This window comes from Halyomorpha halys, unplaced genomic scaffold (assembly GCF_000696795.3).
Source record: "Halyomorpha halys isolate HHAL.00 unplaced genomic scaffold, Hhal_1.1 Scaffold1079.1, whole genome shotgun sequence".
NCBI classification, from domain to species: Eukaryota; Metazoa; Arthropoda; class Insecta; order Hemiptera; family Pentatomidae; genus Halyomorpha; species Halyomorpha halys.
The window spans coordinates 153,727-168,840 of NW_027111775.1; the positions used below are offsets into that span (position 1 = coordinate 153,727).

The 15,114-nt window shown below is 30.2% G+C and overlaps 1 long non-coding RNA gene across 1 annotated transcript in view; it reads left to right on the top strand.

The window, feature by feature from the left end:
• The window catches only part of LOC136796322 (uncharacterized), a 69,172-nt gene that overhangs the window by 43,780 nt on the left and 10,278 nt on the right, over positions 1-15,114 (top strand). The window lies entirely within an intron of this gene.

Genomic DNA, 15,114 nt, shown 5'->3' on the forward strand with positions numbered 1-15,114 from the left:
TATATATATAAAATCACCTCTGAATAATTAGAGGTGAGTATGGGAAGAAATATTATTGATTGAAAGGTGGTTTGCTAGGAAAAACAAAAAAGTTTATCAAATGTTCGGGTAATTAAATTTGCAAATATTTGATAACCAATCCAGAAAAAAAGTTGAATTTATAGTTTATGTAATGCTGCTTCTAGTATATTTATTCTTAATTTTTATCATATAGAATCTAATTTGGTAATATTTACGTTTCCTTTCAATCCATTTATATTACTTTAGTTCCTTTTTATTATAAACATAGTTTACATTGAATATATTTGTCAGGAAACGTCACAGGAACATACTGGCGTGTGAATACTGACTTTTGTTGAGTTTTTCGTTGACCAAGCAATTTTAAAAAAAAAATATTTATATTATTTTAATTCATTTGAGTACTAAATTTTTAAGAAAACTATTTTTCTTATCGCGTTAAGACGTCTTTGCTTTGTAAAATTTCTTAAAAATAAAAGTACTGAACATGGGATATATTTCGTGTCATCAGGTCGAAAATGTTTCGAGTAGAAAATAAGAGTGATTAACTACACGAATTGCTCTAACGTTTCACCAGGGTCGTTTTGTCGTCTCTGGATCCATTATTACTGGGACCTCTATAAATTATCGATCTATTGTAATATGTCATATAATTATAAGAAAAAGTTCAACTGCCACTTATAAATCAACTTCAAACATCTCTATAAATAACAGAAATACTATATTTGTGCATTCTTAGTTTCATGTTTCTTGACAATATTACGATTAAGAGATAAGAACCATTTTCTCAATTGACCTTTCTCTTGCTTGTCTTAGAATTTAATTTATTTTAGATGTTGAGGGTCTTTTGAATAAAAGCTTAATAAACAAACTGCAGTGAGAGGGTTTTTTATTTCCAAGCTTGAAAACCCCATCAAGAAAATCTCATTTTTCATTTTGTAATGACTAATACCATTTCAAGTTTCTTCAAAATGGTTCAGTGCCAAATAGATCTAGAGAAATAGGATCTCTGTTTATAAAATAGATAATTTTTAATTTATTTTTTTATTTGTATATTAACCCTTATCAGTCACTTTGAAACGTGATTCTTACTAGGTTGTAGCTGTTCCCGTTTATGTGCAAACACATTTCAGTATAGCATGAATAACATCTTTGATAGAAATTATTTATTCAACACATATATGAGGTTCAAATAATTATTTATTTAGAAAAGGCAGTGATATATAACTTGAGATGTCGATTGCTCAGTTACGGTTACTTAACTTACTTAGTCCTGCCGATTACCCAAACAAAAATACCAGTTTAACCGGCCACTACCCGCTCTTGGAGAATCATAACTGTTATTGCATGATTGTTTCAATATTGATTGTATTGTCACATTAGCTCTGGAGTAATATTTGATAATAATATTCTTTATTTATCCTGGGATTGATCCCTTTAGAATAATATTACAGATGTCAGAATTATGCTTTAGAGTAAAATATAAAAGTTTCAAAATAAAAATGAAATTATAAACCATCATAATATGATTATAATAAGATAAAAAATAAACGATAATAATTAACAGAATATATAAAATAAAAATAGAACAAGTAAAATAAAACTATATATCATATTATAAATCATAACTTTTTATAAAAAAAGAAAAAGAATCAGATACAAGTAAACTTAAAATAATAAACAAAAGATATAATTACTGTTACTGTACATATTTAAATAAAAATCAGAATTATCAAATACAGAAGATGAATAAATAAAGCAACATAAAAGGTAATGAAAAAAAAAATCCTCTAAGAAAAAATAAATCTCAAGGATATAACTCTAATAACATGAAATAAATTATAATACTAATATCCTTATATTGCTTAATAAATATTTTAAAAATTCCTTATAATATTTATGTTAAATATTACTTCTCTCCCCAACTATTTACATCTTAATTGAAACTTTTAATAGTTATTCTTCCGGAATGGGGACGATAGAAGGTGGTTGAAAATTCGGGATTTGAAGATTGAAAGGGTACTAGAAGAACGAATGAGGGGAAAGAATTCCAGAGGAACGGATGAGGAAAGATCTGCCAAAGGCTGCGATCCTATGGGCAGTTATTTAAGTTTGAAGGCCGAGAGCGGGTGTTGCGGGAGTGTACTGAGGATTTAAATTGATGGATATTGGAGATGTACTATATATAAAGTACGATTGATAGTACAAGTAATGTCAGTAAAACAGCTGTCACGTTAACTATCACATTTATACGCCTTGAACTATCATACACTTACCGTAATTGTGGCTAAGGTGGTTAGCCACTACGATAGTGTACCTATTTGATTGATATAGTTATAACAGCATTCATTGTCACGACAGTGTTTAATTAATTAATTTGTTTTATAATTTATTTTAAAAAAACATACACCACTAAAAACAATGAAGGATCAATAATAATTATTTGAAAAAAAATGTTATAATAGTATAATAATTTGTAAAATATATATGTTAATATAATAATTTGTAAAACATACTATAATAATAGTGTTCAGAGCTTGTAGCATAGTGCTTAATGAGGATTAAGTTGTATGTGTGTAGCATAGTGCCTTACCACAGACTACTCGCTCCTAAAACACACTATAATAATTTATAAAACTTGCTATAATAAATTTGATACCTACTATCATAGTATACTAATAATTTGTATAACATACTATAATAATTTGTAAAATACTCTAGTAATTTGAAAACCTATTTTGGCTTTCTGACGCATACTACTTTTCCTGCCCTCTCTAGGTCTATTATCCCATTATCGAATTTTTACGAGTGGCCCTACCGTGGATAGTGATATTTTAAGAGCTATTTTATCCTATTAACTATTCATCAAAGGGTACATTGTTGTTCTGATATCCCTGGGTTATTGAACTTGGCAATAAAGCAATATTCTGATGATTTCTAGGAACTGTTTTAGATCAATCAACCAGTTTCTTTCTAATTTTAAAAGAGGTGGAGGTATACATTGGTTTGATTCTTAGTCGGAATTAAAATAATTAACCAATCTCCTGATTATTAATCCGATCAAATATATTTAATACAGTTTTTAATTATTATATTTTTTATAATTATAAAATTTAATACTTCAAGTTTTATTAAATTTTTACATTTTTTATAACAAGTAGCTACAGTAAAAAGTTGAAATCTTAGCGTGTTTATCCAGACAAAGTGAGAGAAGGGTGAACTCTAATAAAGAAGGATTTTTCCGACCCACCTTTCAGTGGATTGACCCTCTGTCCTGGTTTCCTCAACTCTGGTATATTATTTTTTATTCTTTGTAATATATATGTTCTATCTTGTCTCTTACCGGCCATAATCCTTGGATCTAGACACGCCCCAATGTTCTTCAGTCCTTTTTTTTTTAAATAACTGTCTGTTCAAAATAATTTAAATGTACGATTAACTTATAGATAAATAAATATAGAATAACATGCTAAACATTTTTCAAAATATTTATAATTCGTTTCATACTCAGTTATAGTTTTATTGATTAATCATATTCGTTTATTTATTATTTAAAAGTTACTTAATTAAATAATCAAAACGAAAACTAAAAAAAAATCTAGTACAATGCGCGCATCATACTAATTTTACCTACCTCTTCCGTGGTACCTCCACAGATTTTACCACCTTCCGGTAAATATCTCAAACAATTTTTTTTCATTATTTTGTTACTCAGAAAACATGTATTTAAAGGTTTCTTGAAATGAGAAAAAAGAATATCAACTTGATTCCTACCTAGAATACAACAATGTAGCAAAATACAACATATCCGTGCACATATTATTAGGATCGTATGAGATAAGACACCTTCCTGTTCTAGGGAAACTTAATCTCAGACTATAAAACTTTAATAATTAATTTCAGTTTCGGGCAACTTTTTATTTTTGAGGCAGTCTCTTAATACACACAAACACCGTTTTGCAAGACGACCTCTTCGTATTTCCACCAAAAGCTCGAATTAAAACTTTTCCATGATTGCACTTTTTTTCATCTAAGCCCGATTGGTGCCTGGGGTTGATGTTATGATGAGGATGTCTCACTATACATCTCAGTATTTATTTTATTTGGAACTCACTTTCTGAACTTTTGTAAATTTTATTTTAATAGAAAATATTATCTATGATAATTTGTATAAATTGATAATAAATGAATTGGTGTTGTAAATTAAATTAATAAAGAGCCTTACGACTTAAATTATCACATTCTTAAGCAAATTTTATAGATATGAAAGACCTTTGTTTTCTTTTAATAAGACTTGAAACTTCCATTTTTTTTTCTTCAGAAGCTCATGGGTAAGCTCAATTACCTACATATTTTTGATAACATAATTTCAGTTAGTAGTTACTGAAATTTTTAGAGAAAAGAATTTATAAAAAATAATCAATGACGATAATCGGTTAAATAATTATTTTATATTAGTCTTGGGCATAATAACGAGCAACTATTTTAGGAAGTATTCTGAGGCTATGAAGTTGAAAATTGAGATTATCTTTGACAATGGTCGTGGGTTATGGATTTTATTACTGTCAAACTGCATTATTTCTGTTTTAGTTAAAACAAAAATTTATTAATATCCACAGAAATGAACATTTCAAGTGAAATAAATAAAAATTTAATGATTTTTTTATTTAATTATAAAATATGAAATTTTCATTCCTTTCATTGGTTTTCATAAGCCTGGAATTAACCTTGGCCAATGTATCATAAATTAATACCGTTCAACTTTATGAATGAATATTGGTCGAGCTAATACCCATTCATTCAATGTTTATGACATTTACATTTGATCGATTCCAAGGACTTCTGGAACGTTCGATATCGACTTTTTCAATTTTACATCAGAAGAAACTTTCGGTTTCTTTCTTCGATAATTCTATTTATTATTTCTAGTTCGCCCTATTTATATAGCGATTGGTTTGTACCTGTATATAAAGTATTAATTTAATCCTAGAATATTAATGGGAATTTGATAGCTAGTTTACTATACATGTCTCGAATCGACAACCGAGGCGGAATACTGGTTATTTCATAGTCTAGAATACACGATTATAAAAACGGACATATTTCAAACTCTCCATTTAAGTGTATAATATTAAAAAAAAATGATTCAGGATATTCACATTCACTTAGAAATTTAAGATGTAATCTAATGATAGAGAATCAGTTTACATTACAATTCTTATACTTCATTTTGGGATTTTACTTATAGGTTATATCTGATAATTTATTATTGAATGGAAAAGAAATTGGAAATCTGGATGAGTGAAAACTTGATCTGGAGTGAATGTAGTGCGTCCAACTCACTGACTGGGTGCCCTTAATTTATTAACGAGATCACTACCTATAATATACGGAATTAAATTAAAAATCAAAACCTAAAGAAAAAAATATATATATTGAAATAAAAATAAATTATAATTAAATTAAATTAAATATTAAAGTAAATAAACTAAATATTAAAAAAAAACACTTTTGCCTAAATTATATGTTCGGCTGATCCGGCCATCATCAATGACATTGGTAATTTTAGTTTCACAACATCAACATTTATTTATGAAACTTTGGAGGCTATTATACTCAAGTCAAATAAACAATAAATTAAATAAATATGGCTTTGATACATTTTTGTTATTCTAGAAGAAAAACTTATTTTAAAGTTTACAAGTATGCCGATGACACATGCCTATTGTCAGTGAATAATGATCCTTCCATTGTATCCCAATCCCACATGAAGAATGGTGCCAAAACTGGAGGATTAAAATAAATTCCAATAAATCCCACCAAATCACATTTACCCTTCGTCGTAAGCCAAAGTGAAGCCCAAAGATTTTTTTTTAAGTCTGAAAAAGGTTAACTGAGACATCTTAGGACCGAATGTTTGTTTAAACTCAAATAAAGAAGGTTTTAAGGCCTATAAAATCGAAACATTGTATATCAAGATGGATTAGTATCCACCTGTATAATAAAAGATCGTTTCACATTTTTATCTCTTGTAAGATATTTGAGACTGATATATTGATTTCCCTCACATATATACATGAAATATACAGTTTGGGGAAGTATTATGGTACTGAAAAATATTGAATCTGATTTTCCGATGGGCATTTAGGTCTGAATAGCCTATCTCAGAAATAACCAGTCATAAGGAACCGTAAATATGTTATGAAAAAGAAATGTATCTGAATTTTCAAGTTTAAAATAATCGATTTCGATTAAATTGACTTTACGGTGTAAAGTGCCATTATTGTATCGAGTTTACTCATTAGCCATTTTACGTTTTTTAGTAACTAAAAAATATTTTTTTCTAAATACTAGTCTTTTAACCCTTAATATATCGCGTAACCCAATGCTTTGAGATAAATAATGTACCATGAGAAAAAGGAGAAGAGATGAGATAAATTAGAGGAGGTAAGTGTGAAGAAGCCAGAAGGGTCATGTGAGAAATATATACACTTAAGAATAAGGAACCTCATTTACTTTTTAGGAAATAAAAGTTGGCTTGGTCTGACCTTATTTTCAGACTATCTTATCTTGAGTTTTTTTTTAGTTTATCTTCTTAGCAAGATTACTGAGAATAAAGGCTCTACTTTTGCCAATTGGATTCAAGTTATTTAGGTCGTGGAAAGGGGAAAAAAAGTACTATACTTCGTATGGAATGAACTAATTTTGTAGTTTATTTATATCTGTCAGGGATTGGGGTAGCTCAGTGGTAAAGTAATGTGCTATAGACTCTTTATTGAAATTTACACCTGTACATAATTATACATGTAGTAAATGTGCTGTAAGTTATAATGAGGAGTGATGCATGTGTGTTGAGAAACTTGTCTGGTAATGGAGGAGAAAGAAAAGTGAAAAACTAGTGGCTTTGGGTGTGTAGGGAGTTCATAATGGAATGACTAGTATCTGATTCAGTCTAGATCGGTTGAATATGGAACATTAAGGTATTTATATATGATTTTGTTTGTGACGAAGTAAGGAGCATTGAGGATTTTGGATTGTGAAGATTGAAAACAAGAGGAATTCGAAGGTTTAGTGAAGCTCCAAAACTCAACTCCGTATACCAGATAGGCCTTATTATAGTGATGTTGATCAGTTATTGTGGATTGAAAGTTTTGATCGTTTGTCTAATAAGTGTTGTAATAGTCAAAATCTACATGCAGTTTTTTGTCTTGTGTGAGGATTCCATATTAGTTGTTTCTCCAGATGTAGTCCAAGGTACCGGATCTTTACGACAGTTGTAAGAGGAATATTAATAAAGGATGTTGTACAGCAGTGAGTACGTTTACGAAGACGGGTAAAGGTGATTTGATGGGAGTTATTTTAATCCTTCAATTTCAATACCATTCTTCAAGGGTTGTGATATAAGATTGGAGAGTTTTAGATGCAATTAAAGAGTTATTATTAACTGTGAACACAGATTATTTTATGTCATTCAAAACTTACAAGATGAATATTTTTTTATAGAAATTTTAATCGAATAAAACAAATTCTAGAATTTTTTGGGCTTGGTGATTATTTTTATGATCAATGGATAATTTGATATAAAATTGTGATAGTGTATTAATTCAACCTTACTTTAATAATGGAAGTATTATTGAATATACTGCCATTTTATGAAACAAAAATTATATTTTACTTTTCCAAAATATCTATAATTCCTGTTAGTAAATTGCTTTTTAACAGCCAACAGTTGCTGTCAGGTCACCATTAATCCTCTATGCTTCCTTATTGTATTCTTTACAAGGTGAAATTGATTTCATCTCGTTTATTCACTATTGTAGTACGAGCAACCTTAACCTTGACCTTTTTACAACCTAGATTCAGAAATTATAGAATATTTTTGTATTGTCGGGAATTGATAAATTTTTCATTGTATGAAATGCCCTATTTATTATTATCAATTAAATACGATCTTAAGACAGAGAACTGTGGTAACCCTTGTTCGGTTTGCTAATCACTGGACACTGATCTACCCTAGCGGACCTTATTGAAACTATGTCCCATTAAAGATCGAATACATAAAACCAGACTGCCACCGATACCTATACATTTCAACTTAGTAATAAATTATTTCTTCCATATGCAATCAAAAGCAGCTTGGAAGTCAATAAACACTGCAAGGATTTTTTGGAAAGAATCTTTAACATCCATAGAGAATCTGATGGGCTGCTCAAACGTGTTTCTTGTCTTACTGAAACCCGTCTGTTGGTTTTCTATAAGTCAATTTATATGGGCCTGCATGAAGGAAAAGTTTGTTTGTTTGTTTATTGTTGCTTAAATGCATCAAAGCCTCTGGTCATCAACACATATGGCATGCTATCATGATGACGCTACAAACAACACATGCACGCACACATTAATAATTTGTAGTGGACTGTTTGAAATTCATTGAATGAAATTCATTCATTCATGAAGTCATCTGGGAGAGGATGACAGAAAGAGAATTTATTTATAGAGGTTGGTTGAACAAGAGGGCATGGTTAAACACTGAATTATTTTTATTACAGGTATGAACGGTAGCCATAATAGAACATTTATGGTTAGAGATAGTTAAATTAATTGGGTTTTAATTATGATGATGATGATGTTAGTTATGTGGAAAGATGTTGACTCACTCCATGCTTTCATTCTTCCTGTTTTTTGCCTTCTATGTCCCCCTCGTTTATACTCTCCTCAGCTGCCAGAGGGTTCTTCGGAAGTTTCCTTACTCCTGATTTATTCTCAGAATAGAGGTGAAGAAAGGAAGACTGTCTCCGGCCAAGGCTTCCTTGCGAATGTGTGAGCGTCTTTAGTTATCTCGGCCACATGGGGCGCTGGCGTTATGATATGATATGATTGTAGTTTGGAATCTTCTGTTTAAACGGAACCGACATAGACCATTTTCCGAGACTGAGTTATGTGGACTCAATATCTATTCCTTTTTAAAACCCAGGTTCAAAATTTTTACCCTTATTATATATATCCTCTGTAGGTAAGTGGAAGTAAAAATAGCTTAATTATCTTTTCCTTTTTAGTATGTGTATACATACGAGAGGTTTTTCTTATCCATTTTTCAGGAAAGTCATTATCAAAAAAATTATTATTAGAGCATATAATGTAGATAAGTTATTTTTTATTGAAAATGTTACTTTGTCACATCGATTTAGCATGAAAAAATTAAAATTTTTAATCGAATTTATTTAGTCAAATTAGCCTATAACGTTTTGTAGAAAACTCCTCATACATAGTGAATTGTATTATCACAGACCCTGCTTTATTATTAATATTATAAATTTCGTTCTTTGGTATTAATGATTGTACAATAATCGCCTATTTCAAGAAGTACATCTCCAAAATAAGGTTAGGAAATCTCCTCTAGAAAATCTCTCCTTGAAAATTTCACTCAAATCGACTATTTGAGTGATTGAATATTATAAAACGAATATAATTTACTTTCAGAGAATCAATTTCCTGATTCAAATAAATACTGGTAATTTCAAACTTGCGGTTTTTTTAAAAAATAAACAATCTTATTAATATCGTGGGATGTTTTTAGGCTCCTATATAAAAATTAAGCCCTTCTTAGGTACCTCAATAATTTTTGAATAAAATTTTAGTTTTATATTTAAGAGAATTTGAACGAAAATTATAAATTTTTGAAGTTTTCTGCTATAATGTTCCAGTATATGTTTACTTTTCGAGTTATATGATAAAATATTCTTTGTAAATTTGGAATTATTTTTATAAGACACTTAAAGCGTATTTTTTTTTTTAAATCCACTCTTTCTAAATTTCATATTTATATCATTGGAGCAATATGATTAAATATTACAACTTTAGAAGATTTATTTATTTAGATGATAAAACGTAATTTATGTCTGATCCAGATCAATTTTCTTATTTTCATTTTTCAATGCCGCTATTTCCCTTGAAAAAAAAACAGCAATTTCTTAGTAATTAATTGGAATTCGAATACGTGATTAGGGAAACTTTGAAAACTGTGCCGCTTTTAATATACTTAATTAATAAACGTACAGAACAAATACATATTTTAATAATTACACAATAACTAAATGGTATGATCACATCAAAAACAACTTTATTGTTGTTTTTGACAACAATCTGTTTTGAGAACTATCTCCGTAGGGATCTTCTTGCCCTTCTTATAGCGGACCCTTTGTCACTGTCGTCCGTTTCTGTCATAACGATCTTATATGTAAAAAAATTTGGCTTTATGCCAGGCCAGTGTAGGAATTGTCAAGTCAAATGTGTTCCCAAACATAAAGAACACAGTACAATAAAAATTTTATTTTTTTTAATTTGGCAATTTAATTAATTATTTGGCCAGTAGATATTTTAGTTTTTTTTTATTTTAGAATTTTATTATTTTCATTGATAATTATTGCAATTTCTCTCAAAATAGGGCAATGAGTAATAGTAGTAATTGGAGACATTCATACCAAAAATTAAAGAAAAAAAAGAATAATAATAAGTAAAAAAAAAATATATTCTCATAATATGCCACAAATTTTAGATATTTATCATTATAAGGGAACCAGATATCTCAGAATTAATTTACTTTTCATTTAATTATATTAAGTGTTCATTAATCAATATTATAATTTTTATTTACACCTTAATAACAGAAAACAAAAACAACATATGATATTTTTATATAATGACATTTTATGGTATTAATCTTTTGATGTTTTCTTGTTCATTTGTATTAAAATACGTCTGTCCGTTGGAGATGTATAATATTTACGTTAATAGGATTTTTTTGTTAATAATATTTTTAAGAAAAGTGATGTACATTTTTAATGATTATATGCTAGTCCAATACGAGGGGAAAAAAAGTTATTCCACCCCAGTTTCCATGAAATTCACCCTAGTAAATTAACAAAATGTCTAGTTCTAATTATTCGGGAAAATTTTTTTTAAATTCTATTAGCACCTGAATGAAAGTTAGTTTTATGTACTGCTAATTATTTTACGTTGACAGTACCTTCTTAGAAGCAGAAGTTCATAAGGTGTCCGCCAAACTTAATTCACAAAAAATTAATATTTCTTAATTTGAAAAAAAATTTGTTTTTTGAAAAACTATATCTGGAGAACTATTGAACGTAAAGGGATCGATTAGTGCTCACATTTTAGAAAATTTACTCCAGAATTTCAAGTCTCCATCTGGGCAACTTGGTGAAGGTCTCAAGCACAAATCCAGACATTTGTATATAAATGACATTTATTTTAAATTATGTTCTATGAAGTATTTTTTGTTTTCTAAGTTGGGAGTGGGTTGGTTCAGTGGTAAGACATTGTGCTAAAAACTACAAGGACCCGGGTTTGAATCCGGGTTCGACAGATTATTATTTTATTCTGCCACTGTAACCGTGAGTTAACTTCGTGTGTTGGTAGCGCGCTGGAGTCCTACCTGCCTCGTTAATTGGCTTCCCTTAAATAGAGGTAAGTCCGGCAGCCGAGCGTGATTCTGATCAAATCAGTTCCCTGGACAACCGTTGGTCTAGAAATAGTACTACCTTAAAAAGTACTGCACCTCTGACTCGTTATGGGTTGTAGAGGTACATATTTATTGAGAGACCAGTAAACATGTTAGATTTTCAGGAATAAAATGCACTTCAAGTGGTGTGAACCTTAGATATTTCAATATTTACTTATTAATAACACCAACTCTATCCCTTATTTAGTATGGGTAAACATTCAAACTTTTTATTACTGGAGATAACGCACAATAATTTCTTTAATCGAAAGAACTCAAAATTATTATTTTTTTTTTCTTGGAGAAACTGCACGTCGATTTCGACTATTACAGCACTTACTAGACAAACGGTCCAAACTTCCAATTCATTACAAAAGACTGATTTACATGACAATTATAAGGCCTATCTGGACATACGGCGTTGAGCTCTGGGGCTCAACTCAAACCTTCGAATTCCTCTCGTATCCAATCCTTACAATCCAAAATCCTTCGTAAAATCCTAAATGCTCCCTACTTTGTCACAAATAAAATCATCCATAAAGACCTTAATGTTCCATTTGTAACCGATCTAGCCCGAACCAGATATCAATCCTTCCATTACAAACTCCCTAACCACTCAAACCCATTAGTTTCTAATCTTGCTTCCTCTTTTATTCCGGACAATCCTCCATGGCGTCTGAAAAGAAGATGTATTTATGTACAGTTGTAAATATCAATAAATAAATTTAAAAAATAAATAAAAAAATGTCTTGGACTATCGCTATTTTTATTCCCTCTTTGTGGCATATTCATAAATAGTCTTCAATAAAGTAATAAATATTGTGGTGGGATAGATTCTTTTTTGGTTCCTGTATTGTGTACTTTTTTTCTTTTTAGTTTGCATTCATTATAATTTTTCATAGTTTTACGTCTTAAATAAGATTGTGTGTTTTCCTGTAAATACGTTAATACCATCAACAAATATCATAGTACTTCATATCTCGTTGATACCTCCTCTGAACCGCGATGGTATCTTACTTCGGACATTTCGTGCTCCGATATCCTTAATCTACCTAGGATGATAGATGGTGGCGTTGATCGCTTTTCAATATCGAAAGGTCCTGAAAGATTATGGCTATAATTGTGTCTTTCATCGCTCGGAATTTAATGCTTGTCAATAAATTTGTTTATTCCTTTGTTCCTAGTAAGTGAACGGTTTTGGAGCAATATTCTCCGCAATGCGGTTCTTACAGTTAGAAAATATGTTGTGTGGTAGGTTTGTTCTCAGATGAAAAATATTTAAAAAATCTATTCAATTGTGTTTATTTAGTTTTATGGATTTAATACCACATTAGAAGTAGAAAATTTTATTGAGTCTTTAAACATTTATTTTCTAATTCGATTAATTAGTTTTAAGTTTACATAACCAACCTGTTTCACTTTTACTTGTCTTAACTATTTTTTGTTTACAATTTATTTTTGAAAGATCGCTAATTGACCGTGTGTCATAATAATTATTTATTATGACTCAAATAGTTATAATAACTATTTTAATTGAGCCAACGTTTCGCCCCACTTTGCAGGGCTAAAAAAGATACAAACACTTAACATAATAATCATAATACTTTATTTATTCTGGGACGAGGTCCTATAGAATAATACAGAAAAATCGACAGATGAGGGCTGAGGAGCCTCAGAGATACTTAAACAAACATACAAAGAAATATAGTCATTATAAAAAATAATTATAAGTTACTTTCTCACTTTTAACAGTTATTAATTGGGAGTGATATAATAGTTTCCATAAATAGGTATTTAGTTTACATAGATACGAGTATTGGACGGTATTGGAGCGACGGATGTTGGATGGGATTAAGTTCCATAAGGATGAGGTTGAGATAATTTACGATCTATTGAAAGCAGCGGTTCGGTGGGCCCTTGTGTATAAATATGAAGACCGGGAACGGGTATTGCGTGAACGAATAGAGGATTTGAATTGAAAGAGCTCGGAGATGTATGAAGAACGGCGGGATTGGATGACATGGAAGATGAAGGAAGACAGGAAATGCTTACGACGATAGGAAGGATAAAGCCACTTCATCTCTGCATAAAAACGGAAAACTGAGGCGTCCCTTGGGATCCCGAAGATGAATCGTACACACCAATTTATCCAACGTTTTAATTTCACCTCGAGATCCCCAAAGACTCTCCCATATACTGTAGAGCAATAGTCAAAGTGGGGAAATATTAGAGAAGTGACTAGAAGCCTACGAGTTTCAATAGGAAATAGATGGCGGAGGTAATTTAGACATTTTAAAGTGGAAAAGGTACAGCGGGAGATATTGGATGCATGTTTTTTCTAAGAAAGCTTTTGTTCAAAGGTTATTCACAGGTTTTTGATGGTGGGGTAAAATTTGATGGGACTATCATGTAGGAACAGAATTGGAATATTAGGAACAGTTTTAAGGAGGTGATTGGAGCCTATTAAGATTGCCTTCGTCTTCTCCTCCAAATCCCATCCAAATCTTCTTGAAGTTTCTCTGTGGCTGATAATAGGTCAGAATGCGGGAAGGACAGTAACATCAGTAAAAAAGTAAACGAAAAATCAAAAGTGTATACAATGAAAAGTAAAAATTAAATTAAATGTATTACAAAAGGCGATAGCATTTTATTTTTCTTATGTAATTTAATTTTTACTTTTAATTGTATACCCTTTTAACTTTTCATTTACTTTTTTACATATGTTAAGTGTTTGAATCTTTTTTAGCCCCGTAATATGAGGGCGAAACGTAGGTTCAATTAAAATAGTTATTACTATTTGAGTTTTTATTTTACCGCACCTGGACCGCATTCCATTTTCTATTGCAATTTATTTTTATTATACGGTTTTTCTGGAAGACTTTGTTTTATGATTATCGGACTTCTATCTGATCTGACTACATTGTTATTCATGACTTAATTGGGAATGTTACATATCATACAGTTTTTTTTTGTTATTTTTAAAATTTCTTTTACTGTTGCATGGGATGTTTTTGAAAAATCGGATGTGACAAAAAATACTTCAGCAAAGGAACATTTTTTGAGGCTAGATTTCGGCCAATAATAGGCTAACTCGGAATACATTGAATCTTCTAAATTAAATGATATTTTGACGAAAAATTCTACTAATTATCATAGGTCATTTCTAGTTATTCTTGAAAAAAATCGTCAACTGTTCATAGTTAAAAATCAATACCTAACAAACTTACTAGATTAATCGTTTGAATTAATAAAAAAAACACTTTCTAAACCAGTTATTTTGAGGAGAAGTATTGAAATTAAAAACGACCCTAATGTTTAAGCAAACATACCTTGAGACCTTGGGTTCGATTTTCTAGGCAAGAGTGCTACTTTATTAATAGTGCCTCGTTCTACGCCTTCAGTCAAAAACCCTCTCCTGTATTAACCCTAGCAGCACCAAGGGGGGGGCTCGCCGAGCCCTCACTTCCGATTTTTTTTAATACTGCTCTCAAAAAATTTTTCACAGACAAGGAAAAAAATCTATTTGCCTAAAATTTATCTACCAACATGTTGGAATTGATTTGAAAAATATTTGATAAGGA